The 17,910-nt window shown below is 47.7% G+C and overlaps 1 long non-coding RNA gene across 3 annotated transcripts; it reads left to right on the top strand.

Moving 5' to 3' along the window:
- Positions 1-2,884: 2,884 nt before the first annotated feature.
- Positions 2,885-16,219, top strand: LOC142469801 (uncharacterized). Of its 3 annotated transcripts, XR_012789091.1 has the most exons (5): positions 2,885-3,197; positions 4,089-4,233; positions 6,312-6,421; positions 6,622-6,735; positions 15,952-16,219. It is a non-coding gene; the product is annotated as an uncharacterized LOC142469801 (long non-coding RNA). The 3 variants fall into 3 exon arrangements; XR_012789092.1 differs by lacking the exon at positions 6,312-6,421 and having other exon boundaries at positions 2,887-3,197; XR_012789090.1 differs by lacking the exons at positions 2,885-3,197; positions 4,089-4,233; positions 6,312-6,421 and having other exon boundaries at positions 6,430-6,735.
- The last annotated feature ends 1,691 nt before the right edge of the window (positions 16,220-17,910 follow it).

Genomic DNA, 17,910 nt, shown 5'->3' with positions numbered 1-17,910 from the left:
TCACTGCTTTTTTATCTTGGAAAAGGTCTAAGTGGGGAACGCAGCGTTGACGAATTGCTTGTAATTATGTAAATAAATTTGAATTTGAAATTCTTCACAAGTTCACTGGATGCCGGATTTCTCTTTCTGAATTGTACACAATATCAACCAGATGTGTGGGCCAACGTGGACCCGTGGCAGGCTCTACTAAGTGCTACTAAAAATTGGGAGTGCTCCTATTATGTATGTGAACAGTTATACCGACATTGTGAGTACCGTGGAAAACTAAACACCAACCTGTAACGCAGTCGCTAATAGTCACTAATTATCACTGCCGCCTGGATGGCAAAGTAAATGTGCAGGTTGTTATAGTGCAGTTTGTGATGTGGAGAAAAAAGTGCGCTTCAGAAAAGGCGTGTCCGAATCAGCAAATTATCCGTGTATAAGGTACATGTATACACCGACATGTGGATTGCACACATATATATATTTTAAAGTATATACACGTGTGACAAATTATATGAAAAAGTGCATAAACGTAAAAAAAATTGGTGCGTGACATCGTGCGCACGCCGCCACTATAATCGCGGCCTTAGATGTTGTTGCTTCAGTTTGAATCGGCCTCTCTGCCAGGTGCGCATGCGGCGCTCACACGGAGGGATTCCTATCCTCGCCAGATAGAGGCAATGTAACCGCAAGGAAAGAGAAAGGGCGTAACGCCCACAGCATAATACTGTTTAATAGTAACAAATCGTTACAAACACAGGTAAGTGTGACACTCGCTCCTTTGTGATGGATACAAAAGCAGTCACACTTTTAAGGAAAGAGTGGTGCTTTTTAGCATGCGTTCTTGCAGCTCCTCACCGCTCTCCCAGACCCCGTCTGCTCCCACTTGGGTACTCCCTGTAGGACTCACACTGGATTTCCAATTGGCCTGTGGGATTACTGGGCTGGTTGAGTCGCCACTCTACTGGATACACAACTTGCAAAGTTCCATCCTACACATTTCGTGACAGCGTCATCACTTCATCAGGGCTAATGATATAATAACCAGGATATGAGTCTTTTATAACCCCTATAATTGGCCTAATTGTTCAATTAACCTGCACATATGTTGCTAATAATTGAACAGCTGTTACATACAAATAATTCTTACTTTAGAGATCTTAGATCACAACTTTACACCCACAAATCATGGACAGGTTATCCCCTATCCATATACCTCTACATTATATTATTTATATATAAAATGTTTTACCAGGTAGTAAGGAGAAGGGCAACGCAAGGCACAAGGGATTTGCAATAAATCTAATTTATTATTAGCCAAAAAACACCAGCAAGTAATACATTGAGAGTTACCTCTCGTTTTCAAGTATGTCCTGGGCACATTGTATGACAGATACATGTTACAAATACACAGTTACTGTACATTAAGTGAGCAAGTGTATACATTATATACAGGACACTGCATGCACAGTAAGCGTGTATATATTACATATCAACCAGTATAGACAGATAATGAATATGATCTGAAGAGATTCTAGGAAGAAAGAATTTTTTTTTAAAAATATTTATTGGTATCAATAATAAAAAGGAAGGGGGAATTACAATGGCCAAAGTGGAAAATGTGTAAGTATATACATATCCCAAAAATGACTCATGGAATCTGATCATGTATGTACATTTACATTGGTGGACATATTAGTATGTACAGTGTTGTTTGGGACCATGGATACTAAATGTATTTTCAATTTTAACATTTCATTTCTCTGAAATGGTTCAAGCAAATTGTCTGAAAATGTAGTAAAAGTTGCAAAATAATACATTTAATGTTTTGTATCAAGAATCCAGCTCCACCCCCAGGCTCCTGCTACCGCCTCCTGATTGGCTGCTGCTGTGTAATGGAGCCAATCAGGATGGAGGAATCTGCCCAGCCCCCTCGCAGCAGCTGCCCTGCTCCCTCCCTTCTCAGGATCGCAGAGGAGAGCGAGAGTCCGAGGTCTGTGCAGAGAACGCGCGCCCCCTTCTGCTGCCCCAGTCTGCACATGCGCAGTATGCTTTCTTAGGAAGTCACAGCTCAACCAATTTTACCCTATGAGATTTTCCAATGAGCCACCACCAGCTAAGAAGTTTTACTTCAAAAATGAATTCCAAGATGCAGGCAGATCCAAGTTAGGCGCAGAAAGGTGCCCACGACATTGCGTTCGAATCGGTCGAGGCGTTTGGCCTGTGGAGAGAGAACACAAGAACAGGAACACGAACACACAAGCAAAGCGGTCACAAAGTCTAGAGGAAGTCTTCACTTCGCTCATCCAACAAGCCAAATGCACTCGTTAAATGTAAAAACAATTATAAAACATTAAGGGTAACGTTTACTAGACTGCATATTTTAGCCGCAAATCCCCGGAGAAGGACTTTCTATTGGGGGCTTCTGAGCTTTGAATCTCAGAGGTTTACACACATACCCAGTGTTATTAAACAAATATTCATTGATCATGCATGGACCTTGTGTTCTATAATCCTGCTTTCTTAGCTACAAATTCGGCTGTAGTCAAGTTTTCTTTTTCCGGCAGCAACAAAGAATTCAATTTGCTTTTCATTTACCCTTTGAATAAGGTCACGTTATCATATATCATGGGCTGCAATCTTAGCCCAGCTAAGACCTTCAGGGATGTTAAACGTTAACCAAATAATATGTGCTCCAGTCACTAGTGTCCGGGGAATTTGTAAAAACAGAAAGTTGAAGAGACATATGTTAAACGCAAATTTGTATATATCAAGACAAAATGAAGCATACTTTGATGGATGTGTAACCTCCTCTAGTATGGTTAGTGTTTACCGGGCGCCACTCTGTGTTGCCATGGGATCATGACATCACAGAGAGTACATAAGGGGAGGGGAAGGTTCAATAAGTTCAGGTTCCTGGAGGCTCAGAGGAAAGGAGCCTTGGGGAGAGTAGATAGGTAATGTTTATAAAGTAATAGCATGGACCAGCCCCCCTGTTTATTATGTTGTAGAGAGAGACAGTACCCTTTTAAGCTAAGATCCCCAAGAGAAGGAATGGAGTCCTGAATGTTTAAGGACAAGCAATACGGCTTACCACCGAGGGTCTCAGGAAAGAGGGCTCCCGGGTGTCGGCGGATCAGCTCTAATAGCGGATTTGCACTAATATTCCCCACCAGTCTGTGTAGACGTGGCAGCTCCCATACAAGCCAAAGGTATTGGGTCACGTAGGAAAGACCCTCAAGGATTTCCATAGGGGACTAGAATAAATCGGATTAATACCGATTATGATCCCGAACCAACAAGGGGGTCCCACACCTATGTGGAACAACCCAGAAAATGTCTTCCATTCGCGTGTTAAGAGTGGGCACTGATGGAAGAACCGTATTCATGTATGTCTGATATAAAATACAGTGCAACATTGTCAACACGTGCATGAGCGGTCCCTGTGCTGGGGACACGAACAAATGACAGTTGTGCTACAAACTTTCCTGGCGCCCGTTATTCTACACCCTTCTATTCAATGACAGACCCGCCAGAATAAGTCTGGTTGCAAAAATTTAGCTGCTATAGGTTTCTTTGCCCTGAGACATAAACCCTTTTGTGTTGCTGGTCTCTGGATTTGAAGGGTTAACCCCCTGGCAATTAGATTGTAATGCCATGTCTTTTTACTGGAGAAAATGCCTCGACATTTGTTATTTTGCTACATTTTCTCCATCATTCAGACATTTCAAAAGTGAGTAAAGGAGGAGAAAAAGCTGAAATAAAACACAATGTTTTTGTAAAGAAATACCATTGATTCATATACAGTGGCAAGACAGGTGATCTCCGCGTAGAAGCCGAACTCACCGGCCAAAAAGGTACGGTTAAAAAAAACCCTCTTTATTAGGCTTCATAAAACAGGTACTAAATCCACAGAGAAAAAAGTATCCTACCAGTTCTTTTTAAAAAATACAGCTTTCGATTGATCCATGCTAAGTTTGCCTTAACGCAATGTGTGATTAATGACTGAATCACAAGGCAGTACCAGTAACAGATTGCAATCTGCTGTTTATAGCTGAGCAAAAAAAAAAAAAAAAAATGATTTCAATTTCATCTCTTTCCAGCAGCCTTGGTTATGTGACTGTTGGCATAACAGGGGAAGGGCTTCTGTTATCCACAAGAAGAAAAACAGTTGTGTAAAGAACAGGTCTGAACTACAGGGGGAAACCGAACAGCTGCAGAAATGCAAGAATAAGCACCTGGGGCCAGGTAAGATCCATATTTTAATAGGATTGTGGAAGTCTTGCAGGTTTCTGCTTTTAAACCAGTTTACAGCAGGCGTAGCGTGTGCATCTGCTGCTTCCCCGCAGACACAGGATCCAGCATGTTACCCTGAGTTTGGGGAATGCTGGCGGGGTTTGTACTTCCTTTGAAAGTTACATTTTCTTTTAGTTATGCTTTATATTGATTTTTGTCGGTTGCGAGATTACATTGTATTGTATCATTTTATACAGCGGAGTTTTATTCGTGTTTTTTTTTTTATTATTATGGTGCCCAAACCTTAAGCAAAATAAAAAAGCTCATTTTATATCTAAACTACAATACCGGTAAGTCATTTTTGTCGGAAGAATTGCATTGTTAAAAAAAATCACCACAATTATTGCACATTTAAATTTGTTGCTACATTTTCTCTGTTTAGTATAAGCCAGGGGTACTTAACTCCAGTCCTCAAGCCCTCCTCCAACCCCCCCCCGCCCCCAACAGGTCAGGTTTTCAGGATGTCCCTGCATCAGCAGAGGTGGTTCAATCAGTCCCTGCTTCAGCACAGGTGGCTCAATCAGAGGCTCAGTCTTTGACTGAGCCTCTGATTGAGCCACCTGTGCTGAAGCTGGGATATTTGGAAAACCTGACCTGTAGTGGGGAGGGGCTTGCGAACTGGACTTGAGCCCCCCTGATATAAGTCACCAACCTGCCCTGTAACAAAAGCAGCAATGGGATATTTATTATGCTTTTTGCATTAGTTTTCCAGGTCATCGTTTCAAACTACAGCAAATCTGACTGAAACAAACATCGAAAGTGGCAATTATATTTTTTCAGTTACTACCCTGTTACAGTGGCGGCCGCCTTTATTCTCCTGCGGCCTTTTCCCCGCGATTTTAAAAATCGCGGGCTGAAGCGGGCCGTTTTCGACCGTTTTGGGCGCTTGCGGGCATTTCTATTGTTTAGCGCTAAGCGCTTCATTGTCTAGCGCTATCAGCTGATTTCGGGCCGTGCGGAGAAGGCCCGTGAGAGTCGGAAAACATCTCCGCATTTTTCCGGGTAAGTCGGAGGATAGGAGGGGCCGCAGCAGTACATCTCCAGCATATGTTCCGGAGGGGACTGCGTCGGGTAAACCAACCTTTTTACAAGTATATGCCCTGAGAAACAATACGGGGCGGGTTCCTGAAGCTCCTACGCTGGGTGTGACACCCGATCAGGAGTTACTTGCCTTTGTATTGAACGGGACTGTCTTGTATCTGGACACTCTGTCCAGTAAAACATGAGAGGTAAAACTGGACATGTATGTGTATACCGGTATTACCTCTCTGGACACAGTGACCTGACCGCCTGGGGGAGGGGGGGGGGGATTTCCCTGAGCAGGGAGAGTGCAGGGCTGTTGCTAGGGGGCTGGGCAGCTTCCTCCATCCTGATTGGCTGTTGCTGGGTAATGCAGCCAATCAGGAGGTTGTTTCAGGAGCCTGGGGGAGGGGCCAAGGAGAGGAGGAAACAGCATGGAGGGGAGAGATGTGAGGGAGGTGTGTGTGTCAGGAGCATGTCGCACCTTTCACCATTGTGTCCAGTATTTTTGGAGAAGCCAGCTGGCAACGCTAGCAGGGACCCCAGGTATTAAGGACCACCCTACATACCCTGCGGGGTCAGCGATGCTGTGACCGTCTCAAAACAATAGAACTGCATTCAAAATCCCTCTGCAGATTTAATGCTGGCTAAGCAGCCCGTGGCTGCAAATGAGCATTCTCACCAAAGCTGAATTGTCGTATTCCCTGGTAGCATAAATCTTTATAAAATTGGGCTCAGCACCTTCCTCCCCCCCTGTTAAACACAATTGCTTTTCCCTGTTTTCCAGTCGATTCCTGCACGGTTTTAATGCACTTTGCCCAATGAATAAACAGCCGATCCGAATGTTAAAAAAAATTAAAAATCCCCAAAATGCAGCAAGAAAATGACATTTCAACACTTTGTGTAGCAATCCGACTTCCAGGGGTGCAGAGGTGCCAAAGAACTGGGTTTGCATCATATGTATATTTATGGTCATGCCAGTGACACGCAGCTAAATCACTTTCCCATAGGCTTACATGACTCACGCTGATCAGATCTGAAGCCCTACATACCCTCTGTGTAATATGTGGAGGTGTGACTCTCTAATAATGGCAGAAGAGTTATTGTTTCGGTCACCATGGTAAGAAGTTGAATTTCTGCACTTGTTATTAAGTGGTTAGAATGACGCGGTCACATTCTGAGCGCCTGACACTGCATCCTGCCAGGCATCAAATGCAAGTCCTATACAGAAACATATCTAGTACTTGTGAAAGACAGCCAGTCGCAGCGGCAAGTTAATACACCGCTCCTCTCTCTCCCTTTTACTGTACCCTGCCCTAGGTGCGCAGACAGATCTACGCCCGTCTTTGTTTTGCTGACGGCTGAGCTGCCGGATCAGGATTTCAACAAGCAGAGAGAATGAAACTATGGGACTTAAACTGTCATGTCTGAAAGGTAAGAAAGTATAGGAACCGCAGCTGATAGGATAGAGCCGGGGTAGCCAACTCCAGTCCTCAAGTGCTACCAATAGGTCAGGTTTTCAGAATATCCCTGCTTCAGCACAGGTGGCTCAATCAGAGGCTCAGTCTTTGACTGAGCCTCTGATTGAGTCACCTGTGCTGAAGCTGGGATATCCTAAAAACCTGACCTGTTGGTAGCCTTTGAGGACTGGAGTTGGCCACCCCTGGGACAGCACATGGCTCTGACAAAGATGGGTTCCAACAAACCGGGAATCACAGATCATCCAGTGTTTTTCCAAGGCTGCGAAAGAGGGCTTGTTTTGGATCATTTGGTGTGCGCGAGTCAGGTTGTTCTGTCATTATTACTGATAAGATCCTGGTCGGCGTCTATATGACGTAGACAAAGATTATAGTGGAAATGCCAAAGTGTAGGGTGGTCAGGCGATGCAAATGTACAGATGTCCAGTGATCGGCGGAACAAGTGCTAAAGGGATTTAACAGAGAATGGGGTTCGGACGAGAATAAGAGCGTGATGTGAAGTAGTGAAGAAGTGTCGGAAAACATGTTAGGACTTATGATCCTTTTCAGGTTACATAGTTACATAGTTACAAAGTAGATGAGGTTTGAATAAGACATACGCCCATCAAGTTCAACCTATGCTAAATTTAGACGACAGATACTTTATCCTATATCCGTACTTACAGCATATTGACCCAGAGGAAGGCAAACACATTCTCCAATGATATCTCGAGTCATTAGGGGAAAAGTAAATTCCTTCCTTACTCCAAATTTTGGAACCAGATTTCTCCCTGGATCAACATCCTTCCCATGTTTACTTATTTGGTATATCCCTGTATACCTTTCTAAAAAGATGTCCAACGTTTTTTGAAGGTATCTATTGTATCTGCCATCACTGTCTCCATGGGTGATGAATCCCACAGTGTAACTGCCCTTCCTGTAAAGCCCTTTCCTTTGCTGCTGGTGAAATCTCCTTTCCTCCAACCTAAAGGGATGCCCCCGAGTCCTTAGTACTGCCTGTGGGATGAATAGTTCTTTTGAAAGCTCCTTGTATTGTACCTGAATATAGGTTTATATGCTCTTGTTTTTACTAACTACAGATGTAGCAAGACGATGTCCCCAGCGCGCCGTGGACCGAAAAAGTAATAGTCTGCGGCGCTGGGGACACGTCTGTCGCGATCACACGGGGGGGGGGGGATTTCCAGGCTTCTGAATGGGGCCCCCCCGCCATGTTAATCCTTCCGCGCCGTTTCCGGCACGTCAACGCTAATGGTAAGGTTCGCTACCTCTGTAGGAGAACGATGCCCCCGTTCCTATAGACTTCCCTATATTCTCTGCTGCAGTGTTAAGTTGCAAGAACAGCATTTGTTTAAACTAACATGAAACCAGCTGCTCTGTGTTCTTGCTAAAAATAAGCAGTAAAATCTCTCTGCAAGAGAAATGTTTGTGTCTCGTTATACGAGAAAGTGGTATTTTTTAATCAAAAGGAGAATTCACATCCCATTTTTTTGTCACGGCTCAAATGGTTTTTAAGTTGGGGGACGTGCGGATCAGAGACCGCCTGGGAGGGGACTAGGGTTGCCAGCTGTCCGGTATTGAACCGGACTGTCCTGTATTTGGATACTCTTGTCCAGTAAAAAATGAGAGGTGCTGTAATACTGGACACGTGTCCGGTATTACCTCCCTGGACATAGTGACCTTTCACCATTGAGTCCAGTATTTTTGGAGAAGCCACCTGGCAACCCTAGAGGGGAACCACAGGAAAAAATGAACAAGGTCTGGGAGTTTGGTGTGTTTTAGGGCAGGGGTGACCAATTCCAGTCCTCAAGCCCCCCCAACAGGTCAGGTTTTAAGGATATCCCTGCTTCAGCACAGGTGGCTCAGACTGAGCCACCTGTGTAGAAGCAGGGATATCCTAAAAAACTGACTTGTTGGGAAGGGAGCACTTGAGGACTGGAATTGAGCCCCCCTGTTTTAGGGAATGTTTTTCTTCCCTGTCCCCTCGTAACTCCGGCCAGGCCATATAAAATGATTGAATGCAAATGCTTTGGCAACCTCATAAGCTATTGCTAAAATCTCGCCTGGCTGGGGTTACCTACGGCTGGGGTTACCTAAGGCTGGGGTTACCTAAGGCTGGGGTTACCTAAGGCTGGGGTTACCTAAGGCTGGGGTTACCTAAGGATGGGGTTACCTAAGGATGGGGTTTCCTAAGGATGGGGTTTCCTAAGGATGGGGTTTCCTAAGGCTGGGGTTACCTAAGGCTGGGGTTACCTAAGGATGGGGTTACCTAAGGCTGGGGTTTCCTAAGGCTGGGGTTTCCTAAGGCTGGGGTTACCTAAGGCTGGGGTTACCTAAGGCTGGGGTTACCTAAGGCTGGTGTTACCAAAGGATGGTGTTACCTAAGGCTGGGGTTTCCTAAGGATGGGGTTTCCTAAGGCTGGGGTTTCCTAAGGCTGGGGTTACCTAAGGATGGGGTTTCCTAAGGATGGGGTTAGAAACCTTTGCCCTAAGCACAATGTTAGAAATATTTTATCAACACTTGTGCAGAGATTTCTGCCATTTAGGAGCGTGACCTCATTGCACCAGATGAGAAGCCAGGCTGCCCATTTAACCAAAAAACCCCGCAACCCCGGACTGGAATGTTATGTTTGGCTGTCTGGTGATTTGTATGTACACTGGCGCACATGGGAGACGGGAAGAAGAGGCCCTTATTGACTAAGCGCTGCGGTTCCACAAGATACCGCCCAGCCCTGGAAGACACAGCACGGCCCTATTACTTGAATGGGCCATACATGTGTTTTCCAATACCAGCAGCCTTATGGGATAGCACTGTGTTGCTTTTCTTTAACCCAGGCTATGCTGAAATGCTGTGTACTACGGCTTATCCGGGATCCATGTTAAAATGGATTTGAAGCAAAAGGTGACAGTGTGTACTCATTTGCATGCCATTTCCCAGAATCCCTTGCTGCAGTGGAAGCATTGTTTGCCAAGAGAAAATGGGGCAGGGCAGGGTTGCAGACCTGGCTGAGACGTGTGAATGTGCTCACAAGTGGGATATTAATTTGCTGTACACCGCTTAGCAAGAATGGCCCTATACCTACCAACTATATTCCGGTCACTGGTGTGAAAAGGGGTCCAGTTTCAGCGTTGTATTCCTATTTGCGGATATGTTGGCCCCTGGGAAGGCATTTTGGTGCCACTGGGCGCCCGCTTTTGTAGAACGTGGAAGTCGCTGCAGATCGCTGTGCTGTCGCCAGTAGCAGGAACAGGGTTTAAGCGGCTGCGAGGCTGAGACAGTTACCAGATCTCCGGATGTGTGAGGTGTCTGCCGCTCGGTGGAAGGAGCAGGATGCAGATGCATGTGAAGTGCTCAGGAAATAGCAGTTCCTCACCTGTGTCCTTATGTCAGGGTGACAAGGTGGGCCTGTTACAGCAGTGCTGGAGGTTTAGTTAAAGCGTCCCACTGAATCACTCACTCACTGTAAATATATACCGACTGCTGCTGCCTGGGACCCATCTAATTGTGTAAATGTTATTGTGCGTTGGAGCAGTGTTTCCCAACCTTTTTGTTTCCCACAAGGCACCCCTCATTATGATACAATGGCGGGGGGCCCTGGTCAGCTTATTATTAGTTAGGTTCACTAACATAAAATAAATGACTTCACTGCACCTAAATTGTACATTTATAATCAGGGCTATGAACCGCTTTCCCGGGGCCCCAGGACTAAAGTCTCCCCCCGGACCCAAAACTGTTTCACGAGAAGGGGGATTTTTACAAGTTGTTCAGCAGGGGGGTCCATGCCCTAACTGTTAACTAGGTTGGGGGTCCTCTCCCTCCCCCCATCTTTCTTACCTCTTCTGGCAGGGGTGGCCAACGCCAGTCCTGAAGGGCCACCAACAGGTCACTGATTTGGCCACCTGTGCTGAAGCAGGGATATCCTGAAAGCCTGACCTGTCGGTGGCCCTTGAGGACTGGAGTTGGCCACGTCTGTGCTAGAGTATTAACATAAACCATCGTTTGGGTAACCATCTTTAGGCCTAGACCCACAACAGGGTGCTAAACTTTAGCACACATTAACTACCATTCATATGAATATATATACTGTATGTGTGTGTGTATGTATATATATATATATATATATATATATATATATATATATATATATATATATATATATATATATATCCTCTGTGCTCTCACCTTCCCTGATGAAATTAAGACTCTCTATGACTTATCTTGTTACAATGGGGAATGAAATACATTATTTCCCTTAAAGTTGTATAGCTACAAACCAGTGTTCAGAATAAAAACCATGTCATATTTTATAGATTGCAGAAAATATATAGGTGTACATGAAATGTATAGGTGTACATGAAATGTATAGGTGCATTTGGTGCCACAAATATCCATTTACCCTTGGAAATGTATTCCATAGAAATGCTTCTTAAATTCTCAGCATGGCTTCCTTTCGGTTTCCTTCCTAAAGCACCGGGGCCATTCAGCACATTAAAGAAACTGGTAATAGACGAGGACTTGGCTCGCCTCGGGGGTTACGTTCTAACGTGTGTCAATGTAGATGAGGCTCTAATGCCCAGAAACTCCCATTTGAGTCATAAGGAGTTCCCGTGCCTGATAGACACTAACGCACTCGGGTCAGCACCAGTCCCTTATCCACAGGGTTACCATTTATTTATTTATTTATTTATTTTATTTATAAAATACCAGGTGTCCAATATTGAACCGGGCTGTCCTGTATTTGGACTGTCCTGTATACTGGCCATATATGTGTCCAGTATTACCTCTCTGTACATGTATGTGTATACCGGTATTACCTCTCTGTACATGTATGTGTATACCGGTGTTACCTCTCTGGGCGTGTATGTGTATACTGGTATTACCTCTCTGGGCATGTACGTGTATACCGGTATTACCTCTCTGGGCGTGTCTGTGTATACCGGTATTACTGGGCGTGTATGTGTATACCGGTATTACCTCTCTGGGCGTGTATGTGTATACCGGTATTACCTCTCTGGGCGTGTATGTGTATACTGGTATTACCTCTCTGGGCGTGTATGTGTATACCGGTATTACCTCTCTGGGCGTGTATGTGTATACCGGTATTACCTCTCTGGGCGTGTATGTGTATACCGGTATTACCTCTCTGGGCGTGTATGTGTATACCGGTATTACCTCTCTGGGCGTGTATGTGTATACCGGTATTACCTCTCTGGGCGTGTATGTGTATACCAGTATTACCTCTCTGGACATTGTGACCTGACCGGCTTGGGGGGGCCACGGGATTTCCCTGAGCAGAGAGAGAACAGGACTGTTGCTAGGGGGCTGGGCAGCTTCCTCCATCCTGATTGGCTGCATTAGCCAGCAGCAGCCAATCAGAAGGTGTCAGGAGCCTGGGGTGGGGCCAATGAGGAGAGGAAACAGCATGGAGCAGTGAAAGTGGTGCGTGTGTCTCAAACACCTCGCACCTTTCACCATTGTGTCCAGTATTTTTGTAGAAGCCGCCTGGCAACTCTACTTATTCACCATGAATCCCAGCACCCTATTACATTCCAAGTTTATTTTGAACCCCTTACTATTTGCCTCTGTCGGGCGGCTATTCCATGAACCCCCCCACCCCTCACACACACCACACCTTCGCCCACCACCCACCTCCCCCCAACCCTCACACCCCCTCACACACACCCCCCACTACCCCTCACACACACCCCCCCCCCACCCCTCACACCCCCCCTCAAACCCCCACCCCCCCCTCCCCTCACCCCCCCACCCCCCCTCCCCTCACACCCCCCCCCTCCCCTCACACCCCCCACACCCCCCACCCGCCCCCCCTCCCCTCACACCCCCACCCGCCCCCCCTCCCCTCACACCCCCCACACCCCTCACACCCCCCCCCACCCCTCCCCTCACACCCCCCCACCCCTCCCCTCACACCCCCCACCCCTCACACACACACATCTGCCCACCACCCCCCCACCTCCCCCCAACCCCTCACACCCCCCCACCCCTCACCCCTCCCCTCACACCCCCCACCCCTCACACACACACATCCGCCCACCTCCCCCCAACCCCACCCCTCACACCCCCCCACCCCTCACCCTCCCCCCACCCCTCCCCCCCCCCCCCACCCCCCCTTTCCCCCCCTTCCCCCCTCCCCTCACACACCCCCCCACCCCTCACCCCCACCCCTCACCCCCACCCCTCACCCCCACCCCTCACCCCCACCCACCCCTCACACCCCCCCCTCCCCTCACACACCCCCCACCCCTCCCCTTACACCCCCCCACCCCTCCCCTCACACCCCCCCACCCCTCCCCTCACACCCCCCCACCCCTCCCCTCACACCCCCCCCCCTCCCCTCACACCCCCCCCCCACCCCTCCCCTCACACCCCCCCCCCACCCCTCCCCTCACCCCCCCCACCCCTCCCCTCACCCCCCCCCCCACCCCTCCCCTCACCCCCCCCCCCCACCCCTCCCCTCACACCCCCCCCCCACCCCTCCCCTCACACCCCCCCCCACCCCTCCCCTCACCCCCCCCCCCCCCCCCACCCCTCCCCTCACCCCCCCCCCCCCCCCACCCCTCCCCTCACCCCCCCCCCCCCACCCCTCCCCTCACCCCCCCCCCCCCCACCCCTCCCCTCACCCCCCCCCCCCCCCACCCCTCCCCTCACCCCCCCCCCCTCCCTTCACACACCCCCCTCCCCTCACACACTTTCCCTGAAGAACTTTCTCACATTTCAAGCAAAGGTAAAAATAAATCAGCTTTCCCGGGCCCTAATAACCGTACTCGGAACAAACATTTGCAAACTGCTTGTGACCCGGATTTGTGCAGAATCGCGTGCTGACGGAAGGAAGTGGTCAGTGTGATGGAAAGGGCGGGCGCTGCTTATTATTCTCATTTGCAAAAGGGGATGCTCAACACTTGTACAATCAATATGTTACATTTAATATGTTTTACATTTCTTATCCTGCTAAATATGAAGCAAAAAGGGCCAACCTTGGGAAAGGTCCCGCTCAGTTGGAACGATATGTTGGGGGAATAAAATACACAGCACTATACAGTACAGGGAGGGTAAGCGGCTCAGTGAGTAAAGGCGCTGACTCTGTAAAACAATGACGTTTAGTTTGATGCAGGGGTTCAGTTCCCGGTGTCGGCTCCTTGTGACCTTGGGCAAGTCACTTTATCTCCCTGAGCCTCAGGCACCAAAATCATAGAGTGTGAGCTCCTCTGGGCAGCGACTGTGTCTGTAACATTCCTGTGTGCTGCGTACTGCGCTGTAATGTAATTGTGACGCGCTTTGTGTCCCATTGGGAGAAAAGCACTATATGAAATAAAGTTAATATACGAGTTTGACTCTTCTTGCTTCATTTCTATAGGAGTTTCAGCACCCGCAAATATCTTTATTTTGTGAGTGCATATTTTGCTTTATCCTCTTAAATAAACATCAAACATATTTGAATACGGCGCCCCCGCTGGGCAGAACCAGTGTTTCACGTGATTATGCACTCTTGCAATTAAGTACATTGCAACTACTTTGACAATTGGACAGATAATATGGGCTTCTGTTGCATTAAACCAGGGGCGGCCAACTCCAGTGGTCAGGACCCACCAACAGGTCAGGTTTTCAGGATATCCCTGCTTCAGCACAGGTGGCTCAATCAGTGGCTCAGTCGACGACTGAGCCACTGATTGAGCCACCTGTGCTGAAGCAGGGATATCCCGAAAACCTGACCTGTTGGTGGGTCCTGACCACTGGAGCTGGCCACCCCTGCATTAAACAAATTAAATATCATGGCTTCCTCCCCTCTGTCAGTTCACCGCTCCTTCCAGGGGAACACGGACATACGTGCTTTCAATGTGATTGCAGCATGAGAAAGATTAGCGGCATGTTCTAATCCCGCCGGTTTGTTTCACATTACAGAAATAGGACAAAGTGAATGATCTGCTCCTGTAGGCTGAGGGACAACATAACCACGTGGCCTCAGTGGCTAAGAGCCTTTTATCAGACGTGTTTACTCGTAATCACGGGTGAAAGTGCATCACAAGAGCACTCGCACGAAGTGAATGCTGGGAACCTCTTACAGTGGTGGTAGATGCACGGAACAGCTGACCAGTGTTGGTGGGGCACATACAATAACAGAATGAAAAGGTGCACGAGATAAACATAAAGCAACCAGCAATTTAACCTGGATTAACCCCTTCAGTGCAGTCTAGGGCATTTAGTTGTGGCCGTTTTGCTGCCACTCACCTCACTGCATGGACATCTCTCCGCCAAGATAAGTCCCTAACCTTACTCCTTACCCTGACAACCCCTAATACTAACACTAGCCCCTACCCTAAAACCTTAATCCCCTACCCATAAACCTTAACCCTTTACCCATACAACCTAACCCCTAATACCAACACTACCCCCTACCCTAAAACCTTTACCCCTTACCCTAAAACCTAACCCTTTATCCTAATCCCCTACCCATAAACCTTAATCCCTTACCCTAATCTCCTACCCATAAAACCTAACCCTTTACCCTAATCCCCTACCCATAAAACCTAACCCCTTACCATAATCCCCTACCCATATAACCTAACCCTTTACCCTAATCTCCTACCCATAAAACCTAACCCTTTACCCTAATCCCCTACCCATAAAACCTAACCCCTTACCATAATCCCCTACCCATATAACCTAACCCTTTACCCTAATCCCCTACCCATATAACCTAACCCTTTACCATAATCCCCTACCCATATAACCTAACCCTTTACCCTAATCCCCTACCCATAAAACCTAACCCTTTACCCTAATCCCCTACCCTAGAAACCTAACACCTTACCCTAAAACCACCTTCCTTAACCCCCTACCCTAACTGCTAAAACCCCCTTAAATTAACAGACATTATTGGCGAGACGGCCGGCGCCTGAGTGTCCAGCGGTTGAGTGGCTGCGGCAAAGGGCCCTTCGGCGGCCAAACGCCGACGCTAACTTGGTCGCCTGCAAAACATCCGCGATTAAATGTCCAGTTCCGCTTCAGTGACCAAAGGGTCAGCAACAAATTGCTTGTTAAAAAACTAAAAGGAGGTGGCGGGGGTGAGAGGCCCAGGCTCCCACATACCTTTAGTCTTTATCCTCCTAGGAGGGACCTTCACTGAGACGGCTTTTTTTGTGTCCTCTCCCACAGGCACGCAAGGTTATCAACGTGAGGAGGTCCCCACTGGATTTTCCAACAGCCACCTGGATGTCCCCGATATTATTGTCACACCTCCGACCCCCACTGGCACCATGACCTCTAGGGGTACCAGCCTGCAGGCTCATCTGGGACCGGCTAAAAAAAAGGGTGCTGATGCTGGACCGCAAACAGCAACACGTTCAACTCTAGCTAACATATTTACAACCAGCAGGAAAGCGTGCAAATAAAAACACTTTTGCCAGGGATGCCGTTCCCGGAAGCCTCTCTCCAAGAAGGTTTTTTATTTATATATAATCGAACAGCACTATTGTATTTCTGACCCTTTGCTGACGGAGAGACTTGCGACGGATTGAAGAGCAGAGAAAGGGCCATCCTGAGAAATGATATCCTTTATATTTAATGAGAACTATAGACATACTTTCAAAACAAGCTACTCACCCCTACCGCATGCAGCTCTTATCACCTGAGATCTGACTCCAGAAGACTATTCACGGTCCCAAGGTTCAGCAAAGTATCCGGCCGCTCGTCCTCCTCCTCTTAGGCCGCAGCCATAGTGCAGGAAATGGCGCGAGCGGCGTTGCTCCCGCCGAAAACAAACCAACGGCCGCCAATGCGTACGTGCATAGTGCGCGCACGCGAGCAGCAAGGCTACCAATGCGCGGCGAGACAAACAAGTTTGTATTTCCCGCGCGACGGCTGGGTCACGTGAGCGGTTCGTCCAACGAGGGGGCGAACCAGCTCCGTGCCCCCTGACGCACCTCCCTGTCGCCTCCGCCTGCAGGACAGGAAATCTCTCCTGCTGCAGGCGAGCGTGCGCCGCGCATGCTTCCACTATGGCCGCAGCCTTACCGTGCACCTCACAACTGAAACAATCTACCGGAGACTCTCACAGCCGCCACCGTTTTAAGTTCTTTCAAGACCTCAGCTGTAGCCGTCTCCCATTTTATCCTGGTCTGTAACTGTTACATACGCCTATAATATATATCATCTTTAACTGTTCATGCAATGTCTTTAAATATAACATATAACCCTTCTCACTTAATGTAACCATGTATTTGTCATCATAACTCTGTGCCCAGGACATACTTGAAAACGAGAGGTAGCTCTCCATGTATTACTTCCTTTATTTTTAAATAAATAAATACAAAGTGACCGCAGATAGAACCTAAACGTCTAATTCTCCAATGCACTGTTAAACCGCAGACTCTATTAGATCCTTTGGTTTCTTTCATATTCAGGACAGCCGTGTGTATCCCAGGCATTGTTTTTATTCCCTTAATATATTAACCTCCACCTCCTGTTGTGAGAATATTCCACGAATCCATCACCTGTTCCATGAAGAACCTTCTCACGTTTACCCCGCGCCCTCCAGGTTACAGGGCACGACCTCTTGTCCCAACACTTCTCTCTCTGGAATTCGGTTCCCCCTTGTACCTTGTTTAAACCCTTGACCAGAAGTGGCCAACGCCAGGTCTCAACGGCCACCATCAAGGTCAGGTATTAGTGATATCTCTGCTTCAGCACAGATGGTTCAACCAGTTGCTCAGTCAAAGACTGAGCCAATGATTGAGCCACCTGTGCTGAAGCAGGGATATCCCTAATTCCTGGCCGGTTGGTGGCCCTTGAGGGCTGGAGTTGGCCACTCCTGCCCTTGACTATGCAACCCAACAAATACATTATGTCCAATAGTAAAGTTGTCCGTGGAAACCCACTGCATAAAAAAGGTAATAATCACAGCAGACAACAACAAAAAGTTTGTATTACAAAAAGATTTGTCTGTCGATTGTAAGAGAGAGACGGAAGGAATCTTTCTACTAGGGCAGGCATCTCCCGCTGGGATGAATCAGTTCTTTGAGAGCTGGTATTACGGAGTTATGCCCTTAACACAGCGACTCATCCCTCCCGATTTCCACAGATTATGTGGCAATTTTCTGAATCCTGTTGCACAAT

The sequence above is a fragment of the Ascaphus truei genome, chromosome 19 (genome assembly GCF_040206685.1).
Source record: "Ascaphus truei isolate aAscTru1 chromosome 19, aAscTru1.hap1, whole genome shotgun sequence".
NCBI lineage: Eukaryota > Metazoa > Chordata > Amphibia > Anura > Ascaphidae > Ascaphus > Ascaphus truei.
The sequence above is the reverse complement of the archived record's forward strand: the minus strand, read 5'-3'. Positions and strand labels throughout refer to the sequence as shown.